Source organism: Odocoileus virginianus, chromosome 4 (assembly GCF_023699985.2).
Source record: "Odocoileus virginianus isolate 20LAN1187 ecotype Illinois chromosome 4, Ovbor_1.2, whole genome shotgun sequence".
In the NCBI taxonomy this organism is placed as follows: domain Eukaryota; kingdom Metazoa; phylum Chordata; class Mammalia; order Artiodactyla; family Cervidae; genus Odocoileus; species Odocoileus virginianus.
The window spans coordinates 82915630-82942588 of NC_069677.1; the positions used below are offsets into that span (position 1 = coordinate 82915630).

At 56.1% G+C, this 26959-nt stretch overlaps 1 protein-coding gene across 2 annotated transcripts in view; it reads left to right on the plus strand.

Annotated features, from left to right (window-relative positions):
- Positions 1-26959, plus strand: part of COL18A1 (collagen type XVIII alpha 1 chain) — a 96346-nt gene that overhangs the window by 14005 nt on the left and 55382 nt on the right. The window lies entirely within an intron of this gene.

Below are 26959 nucleotides of genomic sequence, written 5' to 3' on the forward strand. Positions count from 1 at the left end.
TCCGAGCTCTGCAGCTGCCATCATGGTCCTCGTCCTGGGGAGACAGGTGGCCCCTCATCACCTTCCCCGAAACTTCTTTTGCCTGTCCTGGGAGGAGCCATTTGGGGCGGGAGTCTGGGACCTGGGGAGCCAGGCAGGGGTTCCTGGACTGGTTTGGCTGGCCCACTCTCCCTAACCCTGCACCCACCTGGAGGAGAGAGGCTATAGGCCCGCTCTGGGCCCCAACCCCGCCTCCACATCAGCCTCCCTGTTGCCTGGGAAGGAGAGGGTGGATAGTGGCTCAAGGGGTGCTGGGATGCCCCCGGGGGCCCCCTCCTGTTTGACACCCACCTTGAGCTTCCACCTGCTTCTTCTTCTGTCCTTTCCCAGTCTGGCAGACTCGTCCACCCCTGGACTCGGTCCCCGCACCTCCACTCCGGCCGCTGACCTCCACTCTGCTTAGTGTCTGAGGCATCAGTGCCCTGGGCTGATGTCCTCCCCCAGGGCACCTGAGGCCCTTGGCAGGTAATATCCGTGGAACACAGCTGGGGCTCATAGAAGCTTCCCGAATGCTTGGGCAGACTTCTGAAGCTTTCATGAGAACCCAAGCTCATGAATTTGGCCAGAAGTGCATGGCCGGCTATGCCTCAGGTCTGAGTGGTGCAGTTCATAGGGCTGGGGGTGGGTGGGGGGGATGGCTTTGTTGGGCAGCTATTGGAGACGCAGAGGGGCTTCTGCAACCACAGTCATGAGGGGTCTCGCCCACACCTGTGCGGTCATCAGCAGACTGAAGCCAGGCGGTGCCAGGAGGACTCAGATGGTGTCATGGGCATGAGGCTTACGGGCTCTCCCTGCCTGGAAGCAGGGGCACCGTCCCCGGGGAAGGTGAGGATCGGGCACAGACCCCTCCAGGCAGGAGGGCAGTTTCTAGGTGGTTTGAGAGGTTTTAGGGGCCGGTCATCACTGCTGCCTCTTCCTCATCGTCAGGGCAAATCAAGCTGAGAAATGGGGTCCGTTGGTCTCGGGGTCTAAGGGGGAGATCTTGCTGGGGTGGGGGATCTGCCGTCTGTCCTGTGCACTTCTAGGTGGGAAGGTCAAGTCTGCAGACCGCCCTGGGCCACCTGCCTCGCCGGGTGCCAGTTGGCCCCCTTCTGTGGGTCCTGGTCTTGTAGGGTCAGCCTGGGGCAGCCCTCACTGCTGTGTGCATGGCTCATCTTGGCCCTGCCGTGGGGCCAGGGCAGAGCCGAGCTCCTCGGTATGAACACGCAGGGCCCCCGAGCCGTCCTCATCTCTGGAAGTATGGCTCTGTAGTCACCTCAGGTGTATTGTTGCAGCCCTGGGAGGTGCCATCCCCCACAGCCTGTGGTCTCCAGGTGGGGCCAGAACCTCGGGCTGTGTGGGGACCAGGCCCTGCGACTCTGTCCCCGTGGGCAGTGACTGGACATACCCAGCTCCCTCAGCCCAGGTGTTCCTGCCCCATGTCTGGTTTGGGAATCTAAGGTGGATAGTAGGCGAGAGGCTTGGGACGGTGGACAGAGGAGCTTCCTCCAGGGTGTATGTGACCAGGGAGCCAATGGCCGCCTGGCCATTCAGCTGCCATCTGGGCCAGAATGGTCTAATAAACTGGGCTGGGTCTGGGGGAGCTGGGCCGCCCGTGAGGGGCCAGTGCTGGCTGCCGTGGGGTTGGGAGAGTGTCCGGCTCAAGGTCCTGGGCTGGCCGCCTCCCTGCCTGGTGCCTGATACGACGCCCGTGGTCACACAGTGGCACTTGCGGGGTGGGGAGTACCCAGCCCCACAGCAGTGGAGGATCAGGACCACGTTGCTGGGCGCCTTCTGTATAGCAGGGTCTGGGCTGTGGCTGGGGGGCAGCGCACACACAGCACACACTGGACTTTGGGGATGGACACATGATCCCTCTCACTGGGAGGCCCTGGGGCGGGTGGGGAGGCGGGCGGGCTGCAGGTAGATACGTCTGGTCCCCACCTCCGTGTGGACAGCTGTGGAGCCGGGCGAAAGTTCAGGGGACCCCACGGTGTGGGGATAGCCTGGGGCTGGCACTGCGCTGGCCGGGAGAGTCCTGCAGAGAGGGCCACTTGGAGGGAGGGGGCATAAGCTCTGTGTCTTGTGCTGCTGTGGCCGAGAAGACTTGGGAGGACCAGTGGCAGAGGTGGGCCCGTCTCTGACATCAGCCCCCGGGACCCCGTCCGAGGTGTGGACCGAGCCCTCAGTTCAGAGCACAGGTGGATGGTGGCCTCATTGCTGTGCAGTTTTGAAGGACAGGGCATGTCCTTTGCCCACAGCTTCCTCTGTGGGACCCACTACTCAGGGACTCCCAGTCTCCTACAGGTCTGATGGGGCCCGAGGCTGTCCACCCTTTCCGCCTGGTGACTAGTTCAGGACTGGCCCTGGGCAGTCCCCGGAGGGTCTCAGATTACTGCCCCGCCCTCTGAAGCCCCCTGAAACCTGGGTGTCACGGCAGGGTCTACAGGATGTGGGACACGGCCCAGCTCGCCATGTCCATTCCTGGGCAGGGCCTGCCGCCCCAGGTGGTGGCCTGGGCTGGGCTGGCAGGCGGGCCCCGGCAGAGCCCGTGGGGATTAAGATAGTGATGACAAGCCTGAGATGCCCCAGGTGCCGAGGCTGCAGCTGGGTGCTTCAGTCTTACTGCCACTTCCAGGAAGGATTTTGAAACCTGTGACGGTTGGCCTGTGGACTTCTTCCAGGGTCTCCTGGTCGGTACGTGATCCTGGCCCTGCCTGCGGTATCTCATTTTCTAAACCTCATGTCTCTGCCGTCAGGGTCCTTCCTGTGCTCTGATGCTTGACACATGGACGGGCCCTGGGCGGGGCTGCTTGGCAGAGAGGAGTCCCTGCCTCTGCCAGCCACAGAGATGATGTCCCTTCAGTGGAGATTCTGGTGCCCCTGGCCAAAGTACTGGAGTGTCAGCTTCAGCATCAGATTTAAGGTTTGACCTCAGATTCCTGGGTTCTGAGCTCTTCTTCCCTGGCTTGTCCTGTCCCCCTGCAGACATGTGCTGCTCAGGGCTCCTCTCTGCTGGCCTCCTCACAGTGTTCAGTGGCCCCAGGACTGCCATTCAGGTGGGGGTGGGAGAACTGCAGACCCTGGGAGTTACAGAGACTCGGACACAGTCCCTGGTGGTGGAAGGAACTGCCTGGCGCCATGCGGGGAGCTTGGACTGAGCAGAGGGAGGAGGGTGTGACGGTCATTGAACACAGGTGTCCTTGGAGCAGGCGGGCATCTCCCGTTTTGCAGTCCAATTTTCTTGGAAGAGGAGAGCGACCCTCATTTCATAAGACCTCTTTTCAAAGATTGTGAGTACATGTGTACATGTGTGTCTGCATGCATGTGCATGTGTGTACACAGGTGTGTGTGTGTGTGTGTGTATGCATACATATATATAGGTACATGTGGGTGCATCAGTTCAGTTCAGTTCAGTCACTCAGTCATGTCTGACTCTTTGTGACCCCATGGACTGGAGCACGCCAGTTCTTGTCCATCACCAACTCCTGGAGTTTACTCAAACTCATGTCCAATGAGTTGGTGATGCCATCCAACCACCTCATCCTCTGTCATCCCCTTCTCCTCCTGCCTTCAATATTTCCCAGCATCAGGGTCTTTTCCCATGAGTCAGTTCTTCGCATCAGGTGGTCAAAGTATTGAAGTTTCAGCTTCAACTTCAGTCCTTCCAATGAATACCCAGGACTGGTCTCCTTTAGGATGGACTGGTTGGATCTCCTTGCAGTCCAAGGGACTCTCGAGAGTCTTCTCCAACACCACAGTTCAAAAGCATCCATTTTTCAGCACTCAGTTTTCTTTATAGTCCAACTCTCACATCCATACATGACTATTGGAAAAATCATAGCTTTGACTAGATGGACCTTTGTTGGCAAAGTAATGTCTCTGCTTTTTAATATGCTGTCTAGGTTGGTCATAACTTTTCTTCCAAGGAGCAAGCATCTTTTAATTTCTTGGCTGCAGTCACCATCTACAGGGATTTTGGAGACCCCCAAAATAAAGTCTCTCACTGTTTCCACTCTTTACCCGTCTATTTGCCATGAAATGATGGATCAGATGTCATGATCTTAGTTTTCTGAATGTTAAGCTTTAAGCCAACTTTTTCGCTCTCCTCTTTCACTTTCATCAAGAGGCTCTTTAGTTTTTCTTCGCTTTCTGCCATAAGGGTGGTGTCATTTGCATATCTGAAGTTATTGATATTTCGCCTGGCAATCTTGATTCCAGCTTGTGCTTCATCCAACCTGGCGTTTCTCATGATGTACTCTGCATATAAGTTAAATAAGCAGGGTGACAATATACAGCCTTGATGTACTCCTTTCCTGATTTGGAACCAGTCTGTTTTCCATGTCCAGTTCTAATTGTTGCTTCCTGACCTGCATACAGATTTCTCAGGAGGTAGGTCAGGTGGTCTGGTATTCCCATCTCTTTAAGAATTTTCCACAGTTTGTGGTGATCCACACAGTCAAAGCCTTTGGCATAGTCAATAAAGCAGAAATAGATGTTTTTATGGAACTCTCTTGCTTTTTTGATGATCCAGCGGATGTTGGCAATTTGATCTCTGGTTCCTCTGCCTTTGCTAAATCCAGCTTGAACATCTGGAAGTTCATGGTTCACATACTGTTGAAGCCTGGCTTGGAGAATTTTGAGCATTACTTTGCTAGCATGGGAGATGAGTCCAATTGTGCGGTAACCTGAATATTCTTTGGCATTGCCTTTCTTTGGGATTGGAATGAAAACTGACCTTTTCCATTCCTGTGGCCACTGCTGAGTTTTCCAAATTTGCGTGCAGCACTTTCACAGCATCATCTTTTAGGATTTGAAATAGCTCAACTGGAATTCCATCACCTCCACTAGCTTTGTTTGTAGTGATGCTTCCTAAGGCCCACTTGACTTCGCATTCCAGGATGTCTGGCTCTAGGTGAGTGATCACACCATTGTGGTTATCCGGGTCATGAAGATCTTTTTTGCATAGTTCTTCTGTGTATTTCTGCCACCTCTTCTTAATATCTTCTGCTTCTGTTAGGTCCATACCATTTCTGTCCTTTATAGAGCTCATCTTTGCATGAAATGTTCCCTTGATATCTCTAATTTTCTTGACGAGATCTCTAGTCTTTCCCATTCTATTGTTTATGCATATATGTGCTTGTGTATACATGTGTGCATGTGTGTGTGTGCATGCAGGTGGAGGTGTGTACATTTGTATGTGCATGTGTCCATGTATCCCTGTGCATGCGTGCACTTGCACGTGTGAACACACATGTATGTAAGTGTGTACATGTGTATGCACGTGTGTGGGTGCATGAGTGTGCACATAGATGTGTGTAGGTGCACATGTGTGTACACGTGGGTGTGCGTATGCATATTTCATGTGGGTGCATGTGTGTGTATGAAGGTGCTCATGTGCATGTATGTATGCATGCATGTGTATGCACGCGTGTGTATAGGTCCATGACATATTGCAGGTGTGTGTGTGCACAAGTGTGTAGTGTGCATGTAGGTGTACGCACAATCACACATGTGTGTACATATGTGTACACATGTATGCACACGTACACACATGGGTGCATGTGTGAGCATGTGGGTGCATGGGCATATGTGTTTGCATGCTAAACCAGGCTTCTCCAGATGGAGCATTTGTAGGACCAGGTCTGCTGACCTCTTGGATGCCACGTGACCACGTGTGGCCCTGAGTAGGGACAGCTGAGCTTGTTGGTTTGGTGTTTCTTCCCATCTGTCTCCATCTCACTGAAACTTTCACATCAGAATGTCCCCCTAGGTCATCCCTCTCCTTCCCACGTGTGCCCAGTGTGCCCAGATACACCAGGCCTGGAGCCCCCTCCTGCCCGTGCCTTCTGGGCATGGACCCTGGAAGGCAGGTGTGAGGCCCCTCACTCATGGCAGCCCCAGGACTCCTTGCTCCCTGAGCCAAACTGCCTTGTCTGCCCAGACCCCAGACCCCCACTGTGCTCGTGGCTCTGGGACATTGCTTGGTAATAGCCCTGCCTTCTCTGGGCAGGCCCCTCCTTGCCCTGTGCCCACCCAGCATGACCTCACCTGCCTGCCTGCATATCGGGGCCGAACCAGACATGTCTGGGTGGAGCTGCCCACGTGTTGCACCAGCCCTTTGCTGGACTGTGGGGTCTGAGTGGCCTGAGTCCTACTAGAATCTAGATTCTGATTTCCATCTCCAGACACATGGGCCCTGGCTTGTCTGTGCCCAGCTCGTGGCTCGGGGCCGGGTGCTGTGGGGCTGATGGGGAGGCAGAATGGGTGCGGCCTCAGCGCAGGCTGGCACCTGAGTGGTGAGCTCACGGCTGAGCAATGAGGCACAGTGACTCAAGGCCCCCAGGCCTCCAAGGCCCCAGCCTCTCCATGGAGAAGGCTGCTTCCTGGCATCGTCCTGAGAGGCAGAGGATCCCAGGTTTCCTGGGTCAGAGCCAAGGTGAGTGCCCACGCACCAAGGATGTGCCCACGCCACCTCCCCCATGCAGCCTTCCTGACTTCCTCCCTCTGGTCCCCCCAGGAGCCTTGAGGGTGCATCTCACCGCACTGTGCCCTCAGGGCTTCAGGAGCCTGTGGGTGAGTGAGGCCGGGGCTGTGAATGTGCTGTGTGATGGGGTGGCCACCCAGATACGGGCTAAGCAGACGAGGGAAGGTGAGCCACCGTGTTCCACCGGGTGCAGATGCTGATCCCTGGCCAGGCTGGGGCCGGGACTTGAGATCAGGAGATTCTAGGACGTGGTGTCATATGTTCTTCTCTCATCTGTAGGCTAGAGAACAACATGGTCCTTAACCTTTTCATCATTTTAACTTTTATTGTTTAACTTTCATTCATTCACAGCATAAAACTAATCCTTTCATGGTGAACAACTCGAGATGTGTAGTACATTTACTCCGTTGCACAACCACTGGCCGTGCAGCTGGAGAGCATTCTCCTGGTGGAAACCCCACCCCTCACCCAGTGCCTGGCCCCCATGTAGCTGCTCCTTGCTTCAGGACTCCCCTGCTCTGGATGTTTTACGTGGGTGGAGTCCTAGCGTGTGTCCTTTTGCATCTGGCTTCTCTCACTGAGAACCATGCTTTCCATGCTCATCTGCGTTGTTGTGGATCACTGCTTTGTGGGGTTTGTAGGTCCTTTCACATTTACGACATCATCCTGTGTACTGAACCATCTCTGGACCTGGGGCTCCGGACTCAGGACTGTGCTTTTCCCAGGTTGAGTCTGGGAACCTCCTCCTGCGAGTCCTGCAGGAAAGTGTGTGGACACCACCCCAGGCCTCCTGAGAACCCTCGGTGAGGGCAGAGGGTCCCTCTTCTCTGCTCACCACCGTCGGGCTTGCAGAAGTGTGGGTGGGTGGCAGGACAGTCGCTGCTCTGGGCAGGGTAGAAGGAAGAGCAGGTTAGGAGGGGCTCCCCAGCACACGGGGCAGCCCAGGTGAGAACCTCTCCTCTCCCTGTGGAGAGGTCCTTTCTCACAGGATCCGCCATCCATTCATTCGTCCTCCAGCTGTGTGCGACATGGCAAGCCCCGAGTGCTACAGCAGCATCTTGGAGCCTTCGTTCTGGATCCCCTATGTTCCCCCTGGCCCCCGCGGCCCCTGGGGGCGGCTGGAGGCATCATCCCGCTTCAAGCTTTGAGCAGATGAGCAGACCCCACATCTGTGATGAAGCACCTGAAAGCAGGGAGGGGAGGCGTGTTTAGCCCAGTGTGCCTCGGGCTGAGGTCACTCAAGCTGTTCCATCACTGTCTACGGCAGGGTCCTTCTTGCAGCCAGATAACGCTGTCGTGTATGTCTGCTTCCCCATCACCCACATCTTTGCCTCTCCATCATTCATGTCTCTGCCTTCCCTTCACCCACATCTCTGCCTCTGCCTATCACCCGTATCTCTGCCTCCCTATTACCAGCATCTCACAGGTCCTCCCTCGGCATCCTTCATGAGCTATGTGATGGCCACTGTGTGACCTCGACTGCCCCCCCCCCCCCCGACTTCCCCAGGGCCCATCAGCACCTGTGCCCAGCTCCCAGATGGCTGCCCCTGACCCCACCCAATGGCAGCCTGGTCCCGAGGAAGGGACCCTGCTGCCCTGCCTGAGGCTTCTACACGAGTGCAGGGCCAGCAATGTGGTGACCATGAGGTGGGGGTGTGGGGGCCCAGGGGTCTTGGCTGAATCCCTACTCATACCAGGCCCTCCAGCTACAGTCTCAAGCAGGAGGAAGGTCCCTTCCCTGCTCCAGTTCCTCACCCCCACCTCAGGGCAGGCAGCTCGAAGTGATTAATGTGGCAGAAATGGGAGGCCCCAGCCGCCTGCCTGGGTGCCGGGAGGAGGGTTCTAAGTGGGGTTCCCGAGTCTCCCGAGACACCTGGCCTGTGCAGACTGCAGAATGGGGGCTGGGCCTGCCCAGGGCTGACTCGGGGGTCGCTCCTGGTGACCCTCTGTCTGGTTACAAAGGCAGATGGAAGCTGAGGAATGCCGAGGCGGCTGGTCCTGGCCTCGGGTCTCGTGGTTTGCGGTGTATTTGCTTTGATATCTAGGCAGAGGCCACAGGGAGAGACTTGTTATGGCCACAGACTCTTCTGGCAGGGACCTCCGGCCTGGCCCTTTCATGCTGGGTCTGGTCAGCCGGGACCGGCTAGCCGGGAAGCCCAAGTCAGCAGGCTCCAAGGCACGTTCACCCCACAGGGTCACCCCGCATGGGGGGTCTGCCGGGCATCGTGGGGCCTGAGGCCGGGATCTCAAGGAACCGAAAGAAATGAGTAGCGAGGCCACGCCCACCGGGTCCACCGTCTGTAACCCGCTGGGACTTTTGTGTCCAGCAGGCGTCTGGTCATTTGTCTTCCAGGTGGTTTCTTGCCAGGCTGGGACCTGACGCCCCCGGAATGTCACATTCCAGGCACAGCAGCTTATCGGGGCTGTCAAGCAGCCTGGGAGGGGGCCTGAGACAGAGCAGAGCTCTCAGGGAGCCAAGGGCGTTTCCAGACACCTCCGCGGAGCGCCTGTGAGCGGGAAGGAGCCGCAGTCCCCGCCCCTTGCACTGCTCCCGCCCCCGCCCCAGGCCGGTGGGCGGGGCCACCCCAGTCGGAGGGGTGGGGGCGGGGGAGGGGTTCCGGGGGAGGGGTCCCCGGGGTCCCCGCTGCCCCGCGGAGGACGGTGGTGTTTCAAGGCCCCGGTAGTTGTGCTGGGTGCATTTCTGAGCTCAGCAGAGTTCTCCCCAAGGCCTGGGCCCTGCTGTGCCCGCGGTGTTTCCAGGCTCCTCTGTTTCATCCTCCTCGGAAGGCCCTGGAGCAGGTCACCAGGACAGGACCCCTCTCTCACACCCCTGGCGGCTCCACGCTGCGAAGACGTGATGTGGGAGACCCACTCGGGGTGCCCTCTGGGAAGGGCGCAGTCTCGTCCACTCCTGCCCATGGCTTGCTCCCCTCTCCATGGACAAAAGCTGCACAAATCAAACTGACCGCTTGGCCGCCTGCCCAACTTCCAGAGTGATGTCCAGTATGTCACTGTGGGCCCAGAATTGCCCCCTGCAGGGCACCCTGGGCCCCTCCTGGGATGGCTGCATGAGAACACGCCTGAAAGACTCTGGGGACAAACAGCGGGCTGTGCAGATGTTAATCCTCTTTGAAACTTGCCTTAACGGTTTAGCCAAAGAAAATAACAGTGGTTTCGTTTTAAGAGGGGTCACACAGTCTTTTTTAATGTTTGATTCTTTGACCCTCTGAGTATTGTAGAAGAGCAGGGAAACAGAAACATGCTGAATTTGTTCAGATGTCAGGAGGAAGATTGGCTGGTAAGAGGGAATACTTTGTTCGATCTTTTAAAATTTAAAAAAACCTATTTTCACAGGTACACTGTGAACAGGCTTTAAGAGACTAGGTCATTGCTACCTGCCAGGTGTGCTAACGGGGCGGTCTGTGTTCTGAGGGAGATGAAAGCTCAGTGGACAGCCCTGCCCCGGCGCTGCTGGGGCCACAGCTGCTCCTGGGAGGTGGGAGGGCCTCAGGCGGCCTAGAAGCCCCCCGGCCTTTGCAGGCGTCAGGGATGGTTTCAAGTTAACAAACCTGCGAGGAGGTCCCTTCCCTAGGCCTTCACGGCCTCCTGGTCCCTCAGGGGGCATGTTGGGGTAACATTTAAGGCCCGCAGGTCCCATTCTCTGCTTGTTTCTTTCCATGGCGACTTGCTGTGTGCCTGCCCTGTGCCTTGGGCCACGGAGGGGCTGTGAGGCTGAGACATGGGCAGCTGGGGGTCAGGCGCTGGCGTCTGCACCCCCAGCCCCACAGCGAGCGCATGGGAATCTAGAGGGCTTGGCTCCTTGGTGGTTTTCTGGGGACGCACTCAGTGGAGCCTGGCTCTGGACGGCCCACCTGAAGCAACCCCGCCCCCACCCCCCACTTCCCCAGTGGCACAAGGTGCGGGGGGAGCTTGTGCTCACGCAGTGGGAGCCCGAACAGGTGTGGATGTTGTGAGCCCATGGCTGGGGGCACAGGCGCAGGTGTGGGTCACAGGAGCAGGAGCGCAACTGGAGGGGACACCTGTCCTTGTGCCCTGGGCCCTGGTCTGGCCTCCAGAGGGAGCAGTTTGGTCCATGGTCAGGTGGCCAGGTGATCAGGTGGTCAGGGTGGCCAGGTGGTCAGAGTGGCCAGGTGGTCAGGGTGGCCAGGTGGTCAGGGTGGCCAGGTGGTCAGAGTGCTCAGGCTGGCTAGGTGGTCAGGGTGGTCATGTGGTCAGAGTGGTCAGGCTGGCCGGTGGTCAGGCTGGCCGGGTGGCCAGGTGGTCAGAGTGGTCAGGCTGGCCAGGTGTTCAGGGTGGTCAGGTGGTCAGGGTGGGTGTGGAGGACCAGCGCCTGGCAGTCAGCTGTGCCCCAGAACCATCCAGAAAAGGTAGCCCTGGACTTGGTGAGCACTGGAGGCGGGTGCTCCCCATCCTGGCAAAGGGAGCCCCCCATCCTGGCAGAGGGAGCCCAGTGTGGCCTGAGTGTCAGGCAGCTACAGGGTGAGCCTTGAAGCCCTGTCCAGACCTGTGGCCGAGGGACAGACTGGCCGACTCAGGGAGGGACATCGGTGGGGCTTGCAGGGTGCAGGTGGGAAACGAGGAAGTGGTCACCATGCTGGGGCTGATGGGAGGGGCTGACACCACTGAGGAAGCTACCGTGGGGCTCTTCGGGTAGTGATGACACGTGATCCCCTCAAGTGGGCATGTGCGTGTGAACCCACATCCCTTCCATCACCCGTGGGCATCCCTCCTGTTGCCCTTCTTGTGGGAGCAGCGGGCCAGGCGGTCTGAGTGGGTGGGTCCACATCACACGTGTTGGGGCCCCGGCCCTTCTCCTGGGGGTGCTCTGTAAACCTCGCAGACGGGTGTCCTCTGAGAAAGAGCATTTCAGAGGGCATCATCTCTAGTCAGACCGGCGGTGCCACCCACACAGACTGTCATCTCATTGCTGACACTGATTTAACCATAGGTTGACTTCCTTGGGCTGCGTGAGTGGGGCCCTGCCTTGAGAGGTGACCCCTTAGGAGGGGGGCCTTCACCCTCCAGCAGGACGCAGCCCAGAAGCAGCCACCTCGTCCTGGACCTGTCCAGCCGCCTGAAGGGGGATGCCCACGTGATGGGGGGAACAGGGTGTGAGTGGGGCTGTGCCCAGCACCCCTAGAGGGTGGACGCCTACATGATGGGGGGTAGGGTGTGGACAGGGCTGTGCCCAGCACCCAGGGACACAGACCATCCTCAGAGGAATCCACGTTCACTGTATAACTTCCCACGGGCCATATTTCTTATAGTTTACAGTTGAGTGAAATTTTCATTTTCAACTTCCAACTGGAACAAGAGAGGCTGTTAATTGGGAAGGTCGCCTTTGCTGGACGCGGGCTGGACTGGGGCGGTGGATGCAGCTTGCTGCCCAGGCTCAGCCAGGAAGCGGCTATCCCCCAGCGACTGCAGATGGAGAAGGAATGTCCCCTCCCAGGTTTGGGCCGATCCTGATGCCCATGTTCTGGAGGTGGGGTGTGTGTCACCCACACACACATGCCTTGGGTGGGGGCTCCTGGAGCTGGCCCATGGGTGCAGCTGCTGTGGGGGTGGGCACACCGACTGCCCATCCTGCCCTTTTGGCCAACCCCTCCTTTCTCTCCTCCAACCCCTCCACGGCCCCGCCAGCCACAGCCCAGGGCTCTGCTCTCCTGTGGGGCTGCTTTGGAGGCAGCTCTTCCCCAGGAAGGGGAGGAAGGCTGCAGGCTTCAGCCTAACCGAGGCCCCTGCACTCGGCCCTCCATGGCCCTGCCAGCTCCTCCGTGGTTGTTCTCTGGAAGTGGCGGTTTGCTTGCTGGCCGGCGGGGCAGGTCTGTCCATGCAGCTGGAAGAAGGTGGCTCAGTTGCCCCACTTGTGGTGACCCAGGGCTCCCGGGCTGCTTGGGGACAGGGCACTGAGCACAGAAAGCGACAGTCCCTGTGTGGAGCATCACTGGGACATTTTCACTGTGTGTTACAAAGTGTTGGTCATGACTGGCTGGGGAAAGCGGGTCCTGGCTGGTGGTTTGAGAAGCACTGATCTGAAGGTCCCGGAGTAAAGAGGGAAACCACGAATATGAGGCTGTCATTCAGGACAGGTTGGTGGTCTCACAGTCGGGGGGCTGAAAAGGACCCTCAGCCAAGAGTGAGAGATGGAGGGGCAAACCAGAGAGGTGTTTGCAGAGCTGGGTTGGGAGGAAGTGAGTGCCCCATAACAAAAGGCACTCGCACCCCCAAACATGAACATGCTGGGCCGGATGGAGGAAGGGGCCCCCAAACGTGAAGATGCAGTGCCAGGGTCACAGGTGTGGGCCCCTCAGGAGATGCAGAGTAGATGAAGGTCCAGTGGCCCCTGTGACCAGTGACCACAGGATGCGTGCCATAAAGTAACGCAGAGGTATTTTCTCTGCGTCGTGGAAGTCAGAAGTCTGACATGGTTCTTTCTGGACTGAAACCGGGGTGTGGGCAGGGCTGGTCCTTCCAGGGGCCCCTGGGGAGAATCCCCTTTCCAGAATCTCCCTTGTCTCTCTGGGCCCCAGTTCTGTCTTTCTCATGACGCCATCTCTCTGGTTGTGACTCTTCCCCAACGTCAGCTGACCAGCAGCCTGCATCCGAGTTCCCTGCCATGTTCACCGGTCTGGGGAGAGGCATGTGTGCGTCTGGTTGGGGCGGGGGTGCACAACTCTGCCTGCCCCTCCTTCTGGCCCCACGTGTCCTCCCACATGAAGATACTTCACCTCCTGCCTACACCCCACGCAGGGGAGACAGGCCGTCTCCCACCCCCCACAGGGCCAGCAGTGGATCCCGACTTGACCCTCACCATTACCTAAATTCTGGGGGCTTGTCTCTGACCCTGTGACCCCATTTCGGGGATGTGCTTCCTGGCAGGCATAAGTTCAGCAGCATGAGAGCAGCCAGACCAAACGAGACCCACAGGGACCCAGTTCTCTGGGTTGGCTGGTGAGCCAGCTGGCCTGGGGACCCCAAAGTTCAGTCACTGAGCATCGGTCAAGGGGTGAGAAGTTAGGGCTGTGAATGGGAGGGGATGCTTTCTGGACCTGTGTCCATCACAACACATGCAACACATTTATTCTTTATAATGATCCCCCAAGGTGAACTTTCTGGGTCCACCACTACCATCTCCCATCTTTGGGTCCGTGGCTCCCTCTGGCGGCTGGTGCCCCACATGACAGCCCTGTGCTCGCAGGCCGGGGTGTCTTCTATGCACAAGCCTATTTACAGGACAGCGTGATCTTCCTCCAGTTACTGCCACTCGGGACAGTTCTGGGCTTGTGGGGGGTGCATGGCTCAGGGCTTGGGGGGCAGTTCGTCTGAACAGAGCCTGTGCAGGAGCGGTTTGAGGGGCGATCGGTAGGAATGAGCCTGAGAAGGGATTTATGGCTCCAGCTGTGAATTTCGCCAGAAGGAAAAGTTGAAGCCAGGTGGAGAAGGTGTCTGGACACCTGCCTGTGAGAGCTATGGCCCGACCTGGTCCTCTACTCGTCCGTGTCCCTGCGTTTGAAAGGGCAGGAAACAGAACCCAAACCAGCTGTTTCGTGACTGTTCTGGTATCAACTTAAGTTCTGGCTTGCTGGACTCTGGGGCACTTGACTGTATTCTCCCAGCAGATGCCGTGGGGTCAGGGGCTGTGACGTCCCCTTCTGACCTCAGCCCGTGAAGCAGAACCCTGAGTCGGTGGCCTCTGCAAGGCGCTGGGTGGGGTCCCCGCTCTGGACCAGGGCTGACCTCTCTCTTTGGGTCCTGTCTGTGTGGAGCCCTCCCTGGCAGGACCTGGAGCCTGACGGGCAGCCTGGGCTCACTCTCTCTCTGCTTCCCAACCCCATCGTCCTGACCCTGGGCCGGCAGAGGTCCCTATAGGTGAGGTCGTTCCTGTGACGTGGGTGGGTGGTGACTGGGGACCGCCTCCTGGGAGAGGTGACCACAGCGCCTTGAGCTTGGTCAGGTGCCTGGGCAGCCTGCATGGACGGCTGGGACCAGACTTGTCCTTGTCTCCTCCCAGCCGAGGGTTAACCAGGTGGAGGTGGGGGCAGGCGGCGCCGACCCCCAGCCTTCCCCCTGCCCCATGGACTTCAGCTTTGTGTGGATGATCGTGACCCAGTGGGCCTGGCCAGGGGCTGCATCTACCCCAGACGTAAGCCCAGCTCTGGGGGCGGGCGGGCAGGTCACAGGCGGCAGCCCTGGCCACAGGGGAAAGCTCTGATGCTCTGGGTGGGCTTGCTGCCCGCCCCTGGCCTCCCCCACTGCTCCCACCTGCCCTTGGCAACCCTGGGGGGTCTCGTGGGGCAGCCGTCGAAAATGACCCTATATGGTGGGGCCTAAAACAACAGAAATCTCTCCTCTCCCAGCCAGAAGTCTGAGGGCAGGGGTGGCGCTCCCTCCGGGGGTTCCAGAGGCGGGCGCCCTTCTGGCTTGTCCAGCTCCCAGGACTCCGGGCGTCCTGGCTGGTGGTCGAGTCCCTCATTCCCATCTCCATCTCCACGTGCTCCTTCTGGTGCTGTGCCTCTCGTGAGGGCCCCCCCTTGTTGATCTGGGACCCAGTTTGTCTTGAGATCCTTAATTTCACACGCATGACCTCTTCCTAATAAGGTCATGTTCACGGCCCACCCTCCAGTGGCAGACCCCAGCCTGCTTCTCTTCCTTCCCGAGGGCTTGGCTCTGAGGAAGGGGTGCGGGGCCTGCCATCCAGGAGGTGCCTGTGGACATGAAGTCGGAAGGGTGGCTGTAGGCGCTGGGGTGGGAGGCTCCAGCCTTAACCGGCCGGGCTGCACATCCCGGAGCGCGGCCTGACCCTGCCCGGAGCGGTCACAGGTGGGGGCCGACCGAGCCGGCGGCTGCTCCCTGACGCTTCCCCCCGCCGTGGGAACCTGGCCACGAGAGCCTGCCCTCCAGCCGGCCATGAAAAATCCAGTTAATGAGCAACCGTCAGGGCCTTAAAAACTAATCAGGCAGCTTGCTGCTTTAAGGTCCCTGCTGGTCTTCTGCGTTCTCTCTGCCCCCCCGCTGTGGCCCCCACCCACGGGAGCCCAGCTCTTAGGTCCAAGACCTCCTGTCCCCCAGCATATTCTCATGGGTTCTAGAAGGTCATGGGTGGGGGGGTGGTGCTGAGGCTGCCCTGTGCCTGTCGTGGGGGGGCGGTGCGGGATGGGGACAAGTCCTTGCTCAGAGCTCCCCGCTGTCCCTGTCACCGATGGATGGTGCAGCAATGTGACCCTCGGTGGAAACACCAGTCAAATATTAACTTCCTGGGTCAAGGGCCTTTATTTGAATCGCCAGCTCCCTGGTGCCCTATTGCATGTGTTACGGACATGACCCTGGAACCGCAGACACCGAAGGCATCCACAACAGGACCCAGGTCTCGTGGTGACCCTGGCTCAGTTGACCTTAAGACTCCAGGAGAGGGGACCATCCTCCCTACTGGCGCAGGGCCTGCCCGTCCCGCCTAGGTGGCCGAGCAGCAGTCTGACCCTTCCACGGGGGAGGCCAGGTCACTGCACAGGACTCGGTGTCCAAGTGTGGGGGGAACGCTGCTGGGTTCTTCATGCCCCGCCAGGCGCCCTCCCTCTGCCCCGCGTGCTGTCTGGGCACTCACCCCGTGCACCCCTTGCTGTCCAGTTGGTTCGTGTCCTCTCGGTTGACTCCTCCTGCCCGAGGCTGACATGTCTCCAGCGCCCAGAGCAGGTTGGGCCCATAGGAGGAGCTCAAGGCGTGTTTGTTGAATGAAGGAAGGACGATGTCCCCCGAGGTGGAGCACAGGTGCACACAGACGTGGTTACACGTTGGGCCCCGAGCCGGAGAGCCCTTGTTCCCTGTCCCCTCTGGGGTCGGCCCACCTCCTTCCCGGGGCTCCTGACGAGATGCAGGATGGCTGTGAGGTTGGTTGATGTGCCTTGTGCAGAGCGAAGCACAAGGCGTGAATTTCAGCCTTGAGCCAGAGGAGCTAAGAACTGGCAATTCTATGGACCTGCCAGGCATCCAGGCCCAGAGAGGCCCCCCTCCCTGGGCACAGATGGAGCTCATTAAAAGTAGGAACCTGGGTTTTCTGAAAGAGGCTTGTGATAAGCTTGAAAAACATCATTAGTAGCAAAGACAACCATTGACTGTATCCCTGGTTTTTTGTTTTTTTTTTAAAGATTAAATACTCTCTTAAAAAGGAGTGAAAGTGCACAGGAATTTATAAAGGATATTTTCATTGACTGTATTCAAAACATCAATCTCAGGAACAATCAAATAAATGCAAATTAAGTAGTGTTAGGGTTGTGTGGTTTGAAAAATGTGACAGTCTCCCTTCACTCTTTTTTTAAACAGCTCTGCTGAGCCATAATTCACATGTCATAAATTCACTGACTTAGAAGTGTATGATTCAGAAAGTTTTAGTTCAAAGATGTTCGTAATTTCAGAACATTTCTATCTTTTCAGAAAGAAGCCTTAATTTTGCCACTTATAACAGCATGGATAGACTTGAAGGGCGTTATGCCGAGTGAAATAAGTCAGACAGAAAAAGACTTATACCACTAAAATACATGGTATCGTGTGATACCACGTATAGTGAAGGTGTTGGTTGTGTCCGACTCTTTGCGACCGCCTGGACTGTAGCCCGCCAGGCTCCTCTGTCCGTAAGATTCTTCAGGCAAGAATACTGGAGTAAATTGCCATTCCCTTCTCCAGGGAATCTTCCCAACCCAGGGATGAACCCTGGTGTCCTGCGTAACAGGCATATTCTTTACCGTCTGAGCCACGAGGGGAGCATACCACATATATGTGGAATCTAAAAAATGCAGCAAACTAGTGAAAATGACAAAAAAAGAAGCAGGATCACAGATATAGAGAACAAGCTAGTGGTCACCAGTGGGGAAAGGGAAAGGGGCAAGATAGGGGTTGGGGTTAAGAGTTACACATTATTAGGTATAAAATAAGCAACTAAGGATATATTGTACAACATGGGGTTTATAATAACCATGAATGAAGCATAACCTTTCAAAGTTGTGAATCACTATATTGTATGCCTGTAACTTACATAATATTGCACATCAACTATGTTTCAGTAAAAAAAAAAGAAACCTTTTAGCTGTCACCCCAGCCCTAACCAACCCCTAATCTACTGGTTTACTTTCTATGTTGTTGTTTAGTCTCTAAATCATGTCTGACTTTTTGCAGCCCCATGGACTATAGCACACCAGGCTTCCCTGTCCTTCCCTGTCATCTCCCGGAGTTTGCTCAAACTCATGTCCATTGAGTCAGGGATGCCATCCAACCATCTCATCCTCTGTCATCCCCTTCTCCTGCCCTCAATCTTTCTCAGCATCGGGGTCGATAGATTTCCCTATTCTATTTCATGTAAATGGAGTCTTTGTGTGACCTTTGTGTGTGGCTGTTTCACTGAATGTCGTGTGTTCAAGCGTCATCTGTGTTGTGGTGTGTGTCAGGACCTCCTTCTTTACATGACTGAGCCACACTCCGCTGTGTGGATGGACCGCTCATGTGACCCTTGGCAGTTGGAGACACTTCATTGTTCCTCCTTTTGGCTGAAGCGAATGGTGCTGTTGTAAACATTCATGCACAAGATTTTGTGTGGACACATGGTTTCATCTCTATCAATATCAATCCAGAGTGGAATTTCTGGGACACAAGGTAACTCTGCTTAAACATCTGAGGAACTGCTAGACTCTTCCAAAGCGTCTTCCCATCTTACACTCGGGCCAGAAGGGGATAAGGGCTGTGACGTCCCTGCATCTCTCCAGCACTTGCAGCTATATTTTTGACTCTCGCCCTCTGAGTGGGTGTGACCCGTATCTCACTGTGGCTCCTGTTTATGTTTCCCAGATGACTGGTGCTGTGGAGCATCTCCTCAGGTGCTTGTTAGCTGTTTCCATGTCTTCAGCGGAGGAATATCTATTCAGACTGTTTGTCTATTTAAAAAACTGGATTTTCTTCTTATTGTTCGGCTGTAGGTGTTCTTTATATGTCCCAGATAGAATCTCTTCTTGGGTATGTGATTTGCAAGTATTTTCTTCTGTGGTTGTCTTTTCACTTTCCTGTGTCCTTTGAAGCACAAAGTTTTTCAGTTTTGATGAAGTCAAATTTATCTATTTTTTTCTCCTGTTGCTTAGGTGTCATATCTAAGAATATCTAATATCTAAGAATCCTTTGCCAAACCCAAGCTTGTGAAGATTTATTCTGTGTTTTCCAGTAAGAAAGAGTTTTTCTTTTACTTTCAGCCCTTATATTTCGATGTTGATCCATCTGAAGCTGGTTTTTGTACATGGTGTGAAGTAAGGGTCTAGCCACATCTTTTGCCTGTGGCTATCCAGCCCATTTGTTGAAAAACTATTCTTTCCCCATGGAATAGTTTTGGCAACCTTGTCAAAAGTCAGTTGACCATAGATGTGTGAGTTTATTTCAAGATTCTTGGTTCTGTTTCACTCATCTATCGCCTGTCTGCATGCCAGTACCATGCTGACTTGGTTGCTTAGCATTTTAGGAAGGTTTGAAATAGGGAAATGTGAATCCTCCAGTTTTGTTCTAACCCTGCATGCTGTTCTAACCCAAAACTGTGAGCAACTATATGTTAACAAACTATACAACTTAGATGAAGTGGACACATTTCCAGAGAGACAAACTACTGAAATTCAATAAGAAAGAGATTATTTGAGTAGATCTGTAACAAATGAAGAGATTCAATTGGTAATCCATAAACTTCCCATAAAGAAAAGCTCGGCTTCACTGCTGATTTTTACTAACACTTTAAAGAAGAATTAAAACAAGTTCTTCACAAACTCTTTCAGAAAATAAGGGGTGGTGGGGGAGGACACATCCCAGCTCATTTTATGAGGCCAAAACTGTACAGATACCACAAACACAGAAAACTACAGACCAATACTTCTTACATCACAAAAGCCCTTAGAAGACTTAGCAAACTAAATCCAGCTACAGAGAAAGAATTATGTCATGACCCATGGGCTTTATCCCAGGAATGCACGTTTGGTTTAATGTCTGAAAATTAATGCAATATATACAATCAATGAAATAAAAATCACATGATCATCTCAATAGATACAGAAAAGACATTAGAGAAAGTCCAACACCCTTTCATGATAAGAACATTCAACAGACTAGGAAGCAGGCACTTCCTCAAGTCAATAAAAGGCATTTCTGAAGACCCATGCCTAACATTGTACTTACTGGTGAGAGGCTGGGCACTTCCCAAAAGATCGGGCCAAGGCAGGGACATCCCCTCTCACCCTGTCTATTTAACATTGTACTCTGTTCACAGATGCTGTGATCTTATTTATGTAGAGTATAATTTATGCTAAAAATTATCACAAGAAATTAATTCAGCAAGTTTGCAAGGATACAAAATCAGTGTAAAAACCAACGGTATTTCTCAATAACTTGCAATGAATAATCCAGAAGTGAAATTTAGAAAAAAAATGCTATTTACAGAAGCATCAAAAAGAGTAAAATATTTATTTAGGAATAAGTTTAACAGAGAAGTAAGTGTAAAACATACACTCTGAAAACTAAAAACCAATGTAGAGAGAAATGAAGGGAAAACACTGCATGTTCTCGAACTGGAAGACTTCTCATTGTTAACATGGCGTCACCCCCTGATAATCACCACCTCCAGCCATTGCAGCCCCCACCCCATCCCGCTGGCATCCTTGTAGGAACTGGCCAGCCGACCCTCATATCCATGTGGGATTGCAAGGCACCCAGCATAGCAATCTTGTAAAAGAAGAACAAAGTATAGAAGCACCCCTCGGTTCTTAAAGGCGTTTTAGAGCTTGTAGACATGTCTGCTCTGCTTTGGGGGATGGAGTTTGGACGATTCTCGAAGAGTCTACAGCCTGACTGAGGAAGCATGCTTAGATCTTTTGTTTTGTGGTGCTGTGCTGATGTGCTAAGTCCTGCCCGACTCTGTGTGACCCCATGGACTGAAGCCGCCAGGCTCCTCTGTGATTCTAAGGGCAAGAATACTGGAGTGGGCTACCGTTTCCTCCTCCAGGGCATCTTCCAACCCAAAGATTGAACCCGTGTCTCCTGCATTGCAGGTAGATTCTTTTACCACTAGGGCTACCTGGAAACTGAACATAAATGATGTCAATTAAGGGAAATTGGTGGTGGTGTTGCCTGCTGGGTGCTCAGGGAAGCTGGGACCTGCTCCCAGCTGGTGGGCAACCTGCTAGGGGGGTTTGAAGGCTCGCCAGGGTAACTCCCACGTGTGGCCCCAGGGGCGGGATGTGCCTGGAAAGCAGGTCTGAGCGCCCTCTGCTGAGCCAGCTGCCTTTCTGGAGACAGGCCGTAGAGAGAGTGCGCTAGGTGGACACAGGAGGCGTGGTGGGCAACCTGCTAGGGGGGTTTGAAGGCTCGCCAGGGTAACTCCCACGTGTGGCCCCAGGGACAGGATGTGCCTGGAAAGCAGGTCTGAGCCCCCTCTGCTGAGCCAGCTGCCTTTCTGGAGACAGGCCGTAGAGAGAGTGCGCTAGGTGGACACAGGAGGCGAGCTCTGCGGTCCCTGTGAACTTCTCTTGTGGGAACGTTGCAAACCTGCAGAAAAGTCGGAAGGACTGTGCGGAGTCTGCTCACATGCGCCCTTCACCATGGTTCCCCTTCTTCCCCAGGCCTGTCCATGTCTGTTGCAGGGCCAAACCGCGCGTCCACGTGTGTGTCCACACGCACATCCCCGTGCAGGTGCACACGCTTCTCTCGTTGCTGTGAGCACCACGTCCCAACCTGTTGCCTGGCCTTCCCGAGTTTGTCTCCTGTAGCGGGGACATCACACCTGTCTGCCTGTTCTCTGACGAACAGGCCATATTCACAGGGCTCTCCAGGTCCCAGTGACGTCCTTTATGAAGCTGGCCCTTATCTCTGCTTGGTGGCCTGGGCGCATCGAGGCATCATGTGGCCCTTGGTGGCCATGGCTCTTCAGTCTCTCACCTTGGACGGTCCCTCCCACCTCGCTTTCCTGACGCAGATGTTTCTGGACAGTCTGGCCACTGTCCTGTGAAACACCCTGTCTGAGTTGTCCAGCTGCTTCCTCATGTTTAGATTCAGGCTTCGGGGCATCCCCTGGACAGGCATGCGCATGTCCTCCACGTGGCCTTCCACCGGGAGCCGGGAGCCAGGAGCTGGGAGGGCATCGGTGTTTGGTGGCTGTTGGGCAGCCCCTTCGGGAAGGTGCCTGTTCCCTGAGCTGTGTCCACGTCTTGAGCATCTCTGCTCTGCGACCACCTTTCACCTCCCTTGACGACCCTTCCATCAGGGAGTCTCCACCTGCCATGCTTACCTCTCCAAGAACTGGCTCTGTGGGGGCTGGAGGGGCCGCAGTGTTTCTTGTCACCCTCAGGCCAGTGGTGGGTTTGCGCGAGAGGCCCACTCCTCTGAGTGCAGGGCGATGCTTGGTGTCGATCTAGGGGCTGGAGGGTTCCCAAGGCTCAGCGTCACCCATAGAGGAGTCTGGGATGGAGGCTGGGGCTCTCCTTTCCTCCAGGTGGCCCCTCGCCCACCCCTGCTTGGCCCGGCCTTGGGGTCACAGCCCTTGGGAGAAGAAGTAGGTTAAATGATGCCCGAGGACAGAGGGGGCAGGGCCGGACAGCCTGGCAATCAAAAATTAGAGTGTTGCAATGTGCCTGCCACCCTTGGTCCTTGGGTCTGTGTGCGCGGCTCTCACTGGCCGTGCGGCCAGGTGGATCCTCAGGTGACCGACACCCACAGCGAGGGGAGGTACCCATGGGCCTTGACCTGTAGCCCCGGCTGCCTGGCCTCCCAATGCCTGACCACTCAATATTCCCAGCAGCCTGAGGGTGGACTGTGGCCATGAGGAAAGACTGGGGCAGGGGCCCCGCCAGTGGTCCGCACAGAGCCTGCCGCCACCCCACCCAGCAACAGGGCCTCTGTCCCTGTGGATCGAAAGGGTCTCCGTGAAACACAGGGCTGGGGTAGGACATCTGGACACTCTGGATGCTACAGGCTAGTTGGACACAGAGAAACGAGGGGTCATGTTCCATTTTGGAAGGGCTGGAAACAGTGTCAACCACGTATAGGTCTTTACTGGACGTGCCGCTGCCCCGGGGGCCTGTGCCCCAGCAGTGGGTGCTGGAACAGTTGTTTCTCAAGCCCTCTCCTCGGAGGCCTGGGGACACCTGCCAGGGCTGGCTGGTCATCAGGCAGGGGCCTGGGGACACCTGCCAGGGCTGGCCAGCTCCTGCAAGCCCATGCATATTGAACAATCTCTAGTGTCTGGTCCTCAGGGGCAAGAGAGAGAACCCCAGATGACCTGAGGAGGGGTGCTGGCTTGGGGGCCTTTGGCAGATGTAGGCAGCCCCAGGCAGACCACTTGGAGGGCCGCAGGGGAGACCCTGCCCTGGCCCAGGATGTCTGAGGCCCCAGAGGCAGGGCCCCCAAGAGCCAGGCAGACAGGGCCCTCCTCTGAGCTTGTGGCCCTGGACCTCGGTCCTGGACACGCTCATCTCTTTGTTCCTCAGATTACTTCTGCTCACATGTGGGTGTTTGTGCTTTTTAAAAAATGAAAATGAAAGATCACATTATTCAGGAATCCAAACCACTCCAGCCAACAAGACGGAGCAAACGCTGGTGAACCGCAGGGCACGAGGCGGGGCGGGATGAGAGGCGGGGCAGTGGGCGTGGTGATGCAGGAGGCGGGGCGCGGTGATGGGCGAGGCAGGGGCGTGAGGCAGAACCTTTCGAAAGTTCTGGGTGCTGGGTCCTCTTCTAGGGGGTGGCGAACCCCTCAGCCCCACTGGTGCTTGGAGGGGGAGTGATCCTGAACCAGAGACCTGTCCCATAAGGACGGTGCCCAGGTTCCCTCAGAGAGGCCCCAGGCGGGCCAATGAGGGAACGACTCAGATGGCTTTGGATTTTGGCGTCATTCCAAAGAAAAGGTGAAAGCAGAAGGCTGAGCTCAGCCCCTGTCACATGCAAGTCCTAATGCCTATCCCTGGGTTGTGCAGACCCCAGGGGCGGCTAGCAAACTCCGACCTGGTGGGACTTCCCTGATGGCCAAGGGGCCTCCCTGGCATTGGAAACCTGAGACAGCCGTGTGCACAGGGGAGTGGACACAGCGCACCCAGACCCGAGATGTGTGTACACATGTGGGTCCACTACAGACATGCACTTGCATATACAGAGATGTACTAAGACACCCATCAGAGACACACAGACACACACCTATAGACACTCAGGCACCCATGCATTTGGCGAGCCCTTTGGGGAATCAATAGGGTAGAGGTGTTCGCTTGGTTTGTGCATGGGCGGAGGAGCAAGGAGGGCCTTTCAGCTGGGGGTGTGGGATGTCCTGGTGGGGGTGGGGTGTTCCTGCATGAGGAGAGAAGGGAATCCACTTGAAGCTTTGCTAGGGGTCACCTAACACCTGCAAGATTCCCAAGATTTCCCAGAACCTGTGAGATAGAAAGCCACCTTGTAATTCCCAAGACCACCTTCATGTCTCCACTGGGTTGAGAATTCTCTTCTATGAATTAAAATACCCTGCTGTATTCGATAGTGTCCAAGAAACTTCAGACAGAAACTCCATGTCCTCCAAGGGTCAGAGGTCACCAGAGACAGTTCTGCAGGTGATGGTGGCGGGGGGGTGGGGGCGGGCGGGCAACCCATGCTGGATAACTTGACTTAAGTAGTGGCAGCGTGGAATCTGAATACAGGAGGACACCAGGTTAATAAACAACGGAAGCTACCACACCATCGAGGAGGGGGGCGTCATCATTGAGGCAGGGCAGCCCTCTCTGGAGCTGCAAGGCAGTAAGCGCAGGGCCTGAGGCCTTGAGGGGTGTGTAAGAGCTTGCAGAAGAAGACCCAGCAGGAACTGTGCTGTTGTTGGCTTCTGGTCCTGGACCCAGTGAATTCCTGATTCACCAGGAATTCCCGGATCCTGGTCACTCCTAACCTGGGGGCCCAGAAACATGGCCCCTGACCCAGAGGTATTTGTGTTTCAGCCATTTCCTGAGGTTTCCCTCCAAACCCGTTTCCCCTCCTCCGTCCCCATGGGCAGCTCAGGGAAGATTATCCGGCCTCCACGTTGAGCACGGACCCTCCGCAGGGCCCTGAGACTCAGACCCTGTATGTCCCGATGGGCTGGCCCAGGCAGGCCTGTGGCAGTCATAGCCAGCAGGGAGCCTGGTCTACACCGCAGGCTTTCTGAATGCTGCTGTGTCCATGTGCATGTACGCTTGTGGGTGTGTGCATGTGCGTGTGAGTCTGTGCACGTGAACGTGTGTACAGGTGTGTGACTGGGCGGTGGGGGGGGCGGTCTCAGACCAGCACCTCGGCAGGTTGCTTCCCGATGAGAGCCGAGGCCTGGGGGAGAGCCGTGCTGGTGTTGTCAGAGAAGGTGGACGTGGGATGTTCCCAGAGTGCTGGGAGGTGACCTTGGCCTCCAGAAGATGGGCAGGAAAAGAGGGATCTGGCGGGGAGAGTGGGGGTGCCTACCAGGGTGTGGGTACTCAGTGCAGGCGGACCACAGCCGCTCGGTTCCGTGCTCCTAATCAGGGTGAGGTGAACGAGTGCATGCGGGGCTGGGGCTACTGAGGGCCCCAGGGAGCAGCTGAGGCCCAGGACCAGGGGGAACAGGGCATCCCCATGCTGACGGCTTGCGGCTCTCCCTTGACTGGGCCCAGGGTCCCTCTCCAGGACGCGCCTGGAGAAGGGGAAGGGCCTTTGGAATTTCTGTCCTGAGATTTTCCCGGAGACTTTGAGGCATAAAATCACATTAGTGGCAGCGAATAGCAAGAACGTTCTCTGGGCGTTTCTAAGAATTCTGGAATGGATGGTGGGACCCAGATGTTGGCTTACATGGTGCTCCCCCGCCCTTTTCCAGAGGAGACCTGTGTTCTGCTGTCCTGAACCATGATTTTGACCCCATGCTGCCAAGCCCCCTGGACAGCGCTTATCGATAGCATCCTTGTCTTGAACTGGGCCCAGCCACAGCCTGGAGTGGATGGGGATCCCGGGGAACTTGGGCAGAGGGCAGCTGGTATACCAGGCATGCAGGGCACACATGGGGTCTAGCGTGGAGTGTGGTGTGTGTGGGGAGGCGTGAGATTGCATGTGATGATGTAAGCCTACAGGAGGGAGCACATGTGTTTGCCTAAGTGAGTGTTGGGCATGTGCAGGCGTGTGTGGGCACATGTGTAGACCACCTAGATTCCACTTGGGAATTCCACTTGGGAATAGATTCCCGTCTCCCAGGCTCTGTCCCCTGGTCAACTGTCCGAGGAATCCTTACCGTGAGCACTGCTGGCCATGCTGTGTGCAGGCCCAGGGTGAAGGTGGGAGCTGGACCCTGGCCTGGCGATTGTGGACACTGCTTTACAGACCGCCCATCATGTGGTCAGCATGGGACAAAGCTTGGAGCTGGTCCTGCCCCGGGGCCCTCTTGTTGGGGGAAAACCCCTCCACCCCTCCTCCTGCAGCCGCCTAGGGCCCCTCCTGGGGGGAGGAGAATTGAAGGGGCAGCACCGAGAGCAGATGCTGGGTGGGGAGGGGGCAGCATCCTCCGAGTCAGACACCCACACCAGCCGTGAGTCCCAGGCAAGGCTGCTTTGGCACTGGGGCCTTCTCCCCACACCCCAAAGCAGGCTCTGGGAGGATGTAAGATCTTGGGGCTACATTCCTTAGTGTCCTAGACGAGGAATTGTGTCATCTGAGGGCTTTCCTGGTGGCTCAGTGGTAAAGAATCTGCCTGCCAATGCAGGAGGCTGGGGTTCAATCCCTGGGTTGGGAAGATCCCCTGGGGAAGGAAATGGCAACCCACTCCGGTATTCTTGCCTGGAGAATCCCGTGGACAGAGGAGCCTGGCAGGCTACAGTCCATGGGGTCACAAAGAGTCGGACACGACTAAGCAGGCAGGTTTGAGGTTTCATGAAGGAAGGAGCTGGGACTGGGTGGGAGGAGTCCAGCTGCAGGCCAGCCTGGCTTCCCCAGCCTCCTAGCAGACCCCAGTGTGGGACACCCCTGGAAGGGGCACCGAGCGATGTCTAGAGGAGGCTGGTGCCCAGGGCCTGCAGGCAGGGCTTACTTGCCCAGCCCTCCTCCCTGCTCTCAGGCTGAGCTCTGAGGAGTGGGAGCAATGGGGAGGACCTCTGTTTGTCTGGAGACTTTGATCTCATCAAGTCCATAGTCTTCCTTTGCTTTCATGTAGATTCCCAACTGCCATGCTGTCCCTTTGGGGCAATTCTCAAGAGTTAATCAGAAACTCCCAGGCCTGAGCGAAATACTCATGGGAACTCAAACACCTGAGTTTGAGGGTCGCCTGAGACCTTGGTTCCAGTCCATGGAGATGGAGGGCTGGTGTGACTGAGCAGGTTTTAAGAGTGAAAGTGAAAAAGAGGCTGTGCTCTATGGCAAGATGGAGTGAGGGAAGTCAGGTGTCCATGGGGGTACAGAGCC